Source organism: Austrofundulus limnaeus, unplaced genomic scaffold, assembly GCF_001266775.1.
Source record: "Austrofundulus limnaeus strain Quisiro unplaced genomic scaffold, Austrofundulus_limnaeus-1.0 Scaffold0, whole genome shotgun sequence".
NCBI lineage: Eukaryota > Metazoa > Chordata > Actinopteri > Cyprinodontiformes > Rivulidae > Austrofundulus > Austrofundulus limnaeus.
The window spans coordinates 7,335,135-7,340,299 of record NW_013952402.1 but is presented as its reverse complement, the minus strand read 5'-3'; the positions used below and the strand labels follow the sequence as shown (position 1 = coordinate 7,340,299).

Here is a 5,165-nt window from a genome sequence, read left to right as displayed (position 1 = left end):
TTGTGTCTCCTGATACCACAAACCTAAATTAAATGTTCACTGAGTGAAATCTGCTTGATGCTTGAGTGCTTTTAACCACTCTGGATGYTGAACAGAGAAAACTGAGTGATAAACCAGGAACCTCAGCTGCTACTTCAGTGATAAATCTACTCTGAATGTTCATTTTAAACTACTGCAAGGATTATAACCTGAAGTCCTTTACATTCAAATAATGCCTGATGTACATTATTACTTCAGTAAAARACCCAATTTTCAAACAAAACAAGCTTTTTTTCACTCAAGTCTCCTTCAACATATCATATATGAACTTATMGAGATGCTTGGAGGTAAAAGGTCATTGAAAAACAAGTTGTGTAACGTTATCCACAATTTCAAATTCTATCAYTTTTTCAGAAGCTGGATTGTGGTAAGCAACATTATAATTGGAAATAAATGCAAATAACTGAATGAATTTTTTTATACATTTGTGGGCACTCATAAATAAAACAAGATTCATGTCAGCAATGAATTAACCCTAAATAAAATATTTTTTTTTTATTTACATGTTGGTCACTGAGTGTTCACAACAGTTCAAAACAGGTTTTTAGGTGTGTGGTATTCATTCATGTCATTTTCCAAGAAATTTAGGCCACATAACTAAGTTTTAGTTCTGGCTCAAAAATTGATYCAGTTGCTAAGGAATTGGCCTTTGTATGACATTTATACATTATTCTTATTATTGTTTTTCTTGTTTTCATTTCAAACCACTGCATTTCCCAGAATTTGTGCACCTCTGGGTCCCTGAACAYGCTGCACATCATTTTAGATTGCAGCCATTACCGTCGGTAAAAGGAYGGGTAGTAACATTAATGTTTTGGTATTATGATTGCTCTTGTCAGACTACAATTATCATTATTACGCCTGTTTATTTTTTGTCAGCCTTGCATGCGCTTACATTTCCGCAGGTAATCACTTGCAGATGGCTTGAACTCCCCTCTCATCCCGCCCACACGGATGAGCTTGTGTTTGTCTTCTAAGAAACTGCCTGGAATTTGCATCCAGATGAAGGTAAAACTTGATTCCCCAACATTAAACAATTGTGGATGTGAAAAGTCTACACAGCTGTCTAGGTTGAGAGACATTTTTGTTTGTTTATATTGCACTCCTGCAGAGTTGACACGTGTTTTTAAGAAGTTGCATTGTGGTACTGTTTGGATAGAAATTATGCTACTAGGCGGAAACATCCATCCATCCATTTTCTTCCGCCTATCCGGGGTCGGGTCGCGGGGGCAGCAGCTTCAGAAGGGAGGCCCAGACCTCCCTCTCCCCAGCCACTTCTTCCAGCTCCTCCGGGGGAACTCCAAGGYGTTCCCAGGCCAGCCGAGAGACATAGTCCCTCCAGCGTGTCCTGGGTCTTCCTCGGGGCCTCCTCCCGGTGGGACGTGCCCGGAATACCTCACCAGGGAGGCGTCCAGGAGGCATCCTTACCAGATGCCCGAGCCACCTCAACTGGCTCCTCTCGACGTGGAGGAGCAGCGGCTCTACTCTGAGTCCCTCCCGTATGACTGAGCTTCTCACCCTATCTCTAAGGGAGAGCCCAGCCACCCTGCGGAGGAAACCCATTTCGGCCGCTTGTATCCGAGACCTCGTTCTTTCAGTCATGACCCAAAGCTCATGACCATAGATGAGGGTAGGAACGTAGATYGACCGGTAAATCGAGAGCTTCGCTTTCTGACTCAGCTCTCTCTTCACCACGACGGACCGGTACAGCGCCCGCTTTACAGCAGACGCTGCGCCAATCCGCCTGTCGATCTCCCGCTCCGTTCTTCCCCCAGTCGTGAACAAGATCCCCAGATACTTAAACTCCTCCACTTGAGACAGGGCGACCCCCCTGACCCGGAGAAGGCACTCTGCCCTTTTCCGGCTCAAGACCATGGCCTCGGATTTGGAGGCACTGAGCCTCATCCTAGCCGCTTCGCACTCGGCTGCGAACCGCTGCAGATCACGTTCCGATGAAGCCAACAGGACCACATCATCCGCAAAAAGCAGAGATGCGATCCTAAGGCCACCAAAACGGATCCCCTCAACACCTCGGCTGCGCCTAGAAATTCTGTCCATGAAGGTAATGAACAGAATCGGTGACAAAGGGCAGCCTTGGCGGAGTCCAACTCTCACCGGAAACGAGCCTGACTTACTGCCGGCAATGCGGACCAGACTCTGACACCGGTCATACAAGGACCTGACAGCCCGTATCAAATGGCCCTGTACCCCATACTCTCGGAGAACCCCCCACAAGGCCCCCCTTGGGACATGGTCTAACGCCTTTTCCAAGTCCACAAAACACATGTAGACCGGTTGGGCGAACTCCCATGCACCCTCCAGGACCCTGCTGAAGGTGTAGAGCTGGTCCAGTGTTCCACGACCAGGACAAAAACCACACTGCTCTTCCTGAATCYGAGGTTCGACTATCCGACGGACCCTCCTCTCCAGGACCCCTGAATAGACCTTACCAGGGAGGCTTAAGAGTGTGRCCCCCCTGTAATTGGAGCACACATAGGCGGAAACATTCTGATCTAAATTGTTACTGTGCATTCTGTGCTGTTCTGTCCTGAAACCACCCTGCTGTCGATAAACTACCTTGGACTAAATATGTGTTGCTTAGTATGTAGAAAAATCTATGGTAGTTTGGTAAACAGAAACTTACCCCGACACTGACTAAAACATTTAGATTTTTGTCAAATTTTACAGAAAAAACTCATTCAATAATAATTTTATTTTGTTAAATGAAGTCACTTATTACTGCTTTTTTTCTAGAATATTCATGTGTTCTTCAGTAAAGACAACAGAGAGTAGTTACACAACTGACAACAATAAAGAAAAATGAAGTCCTGAGCAAGTGATTGCTTCCCATTGAATTTTTTTTCAGCCACACAAAATAAAATATTTTACTACATCTGATAAAAATCTGCAAAACACAACATTTGCTGTTTCAGATAAACATGTAGTTGGTTATTAGGAAAAAAAGGGGACAAAACAGACCCACAAGGAGCTAAAAAATCCCAAACATGCATCTACGGACACACTCCAAAGTCAGACAAGAATCACCAATTAAAATGACATACATGCATTAAGCAGTGGGAGGAAACTGGAGCACCCGGGAAAAAAAACACATTTATGAGAACATACCAACATAAACTGCAGAGCTTCTAGCTACAGTACCATCCACCACACCACAACTTATCGTTTTAATTTAGTTTAGGAGAATTAAATGCTAAACATAAAGAGTAAAGKAATGTATTACACCAATTCACATAGGGATTAAACAGTTAGTTGATACTTTATCAGTTTAATCACTGCACATGGAAAAGTGCAGTTTGCACAAAATACATTCCTAACAGAGGAAACCTCGGAAAGCATTTTATTCAGTTAAATGCACAATAATGTTAAGTGCATTTGTAATAAAAAGCATATACTACCAGGTGGGTAGTAGCTAAATATAGAAGGAGATTTATTGGAGTTCCAAGTAGGATGCAAAAGCCATGATGATGTTATTGATAACAGGAAGTGGTTCAATCCCTGCAACCACTTCAGTGCATCTATCAACTGAATCCAGCCATGACGCTGATGTACGACATCAGTGGAGCAGCAGGGACCACAAAATATGAGATAAAAACTTTCTTATTTCTTTAAATGTACATTTCTTTCACACACTCCAGTCTGTTTAGCACTGTAAAAACACATTCCCCTCATATAACTACTTTTAATATGACTTAATTTGATTGATAATTTACAGTTTTCTTACTTTTAGTTTTAGTTTTTATATTTAATTATACATTTTATGTGGCAAATGTTCACTCCATAAATAATTTGTTTTGGTTGGAGCCCTAATAAATTCTTAATTCATATCAGCTCGTGGTAAATTAAAGTCTACAAGATTCACAGTTGTAACATGTGTGCATTTCATATTTAGGACAGTCTTCAAAGCTCGTGTGTAGTTCCATATTTATTCCTTAAAATGTATTTTCGGACAGGGAAGGTAACCTCCAAGACTTCTATACATGGCTAATTCAAAGGTCCATAAATCAAAGTGATTCTTTGTACAATTTCATTTCTGCCGTGCTTTTAAAGTGGCTAGAATAAAGATCGAAATTATCATTTCGTTTCCATTTATATCGAAAGCCAACATCAGATAACATCTGACTTCATTATTTGAAGCCCCTAACATGAGTATTAGAAAATGGCTAGGAACTGCAGACAAGTCAGATCATGTCGTTTTCTGAGTACGAGAGGTTYTCTCGCGCTTAACTCACCAAATGTTGAGGGGAGGTGAAGGGTCTCGAGGTCACCTTTCAGCAGAGTGCTTTTTGGTGTCCATGCTATCAACTGGGGGTGCACAATTATCCTCCTCCAGACAGATCATGGTGTCTGGAAGGTAGACAGAGAGCAACAGAACAAAAGGAGAAGAAGAGGAAAAGAGAACATGTTAAAAAATAAGAGTCCAAATTAGGAAAAAGAAAAACTTATTAGCAAGCTAGTTTTTGTAGTAATTGAATCTGAAGTCAAACTCCAACATTTCAAGCATTCAACTTAAATAAAAATGTCTACTCTTTCACACCAAGTGATACATTTCTATTTTATTTTTTCAAAGCAAAGCCAAAAATCTTCAGTCTGCAACTTAGGTGTTATTTTTTTTACATCTCAGCCAGACACCTATTTTCTGCTCTCTGTAATAATCCTTGACAGCTACACCAATGTTGAAACTTTTTTTAATGCTTTATTTATGTAACATGTTTTAATCAAAGATCTACTCAAGTTATGTGGCTACTATTCTCTACTGGATAATATCTGTCAAAAGGAAGAATGGCATGTCTTCATGTCTATGGAAGTGTTCATGCCTTATATAGTCTGGGTCCAGTTGCTTGCTGCACATTGCTGGATGTAGCCAAAGGCTAAGGAAAGAGACCTTTGGAGAGCTCATTAAAACAGTCTTCAAGTCTTGAGAGAAAAAAAAATATGAATCCACTACAAAAGAATGAGCTAGTCATTAAAAATAATCAGAAATAATGGACCGGTTCCCAGACCAAAAATACATTTAATAAAAATAGAAGTTAAAATGAGTGAATAAAAAAAAAGGTGACAAAGTGGGAGATGGCCATGGTTAGAGGTAATTTTACACAAATATATAT

General features: G+C 40.8%; 1 protein-coding gene across 2 annotated transcripts in view; it reads right to left on the bottom strand.

Moving 5' to 3' along the window:
* chrm3a (cholinergic receptor, muscarinic 3a) overlaps nt 1–5,165 on the bottom strand; it is a 97,637-nt gene that overhangs the window by 57,215 nt on the left and 35,257 nt on the right. Inside the window, exon 2 of one of the 2 annotated variants that reach the window (XM_014001101.1) lies at nt 4,290–4,404. The exons of the other annotated variant lie outside the window; for it this stretch is intronic. The gene's annotated coding sequence lies outside the window, so the exon portion shown is untranslated. The remainder of the gene's footprint in view (nt 1–4,289; nt 4,405–5,165) is intronic. 2 annotated transcript variants of the gene reach the window in all.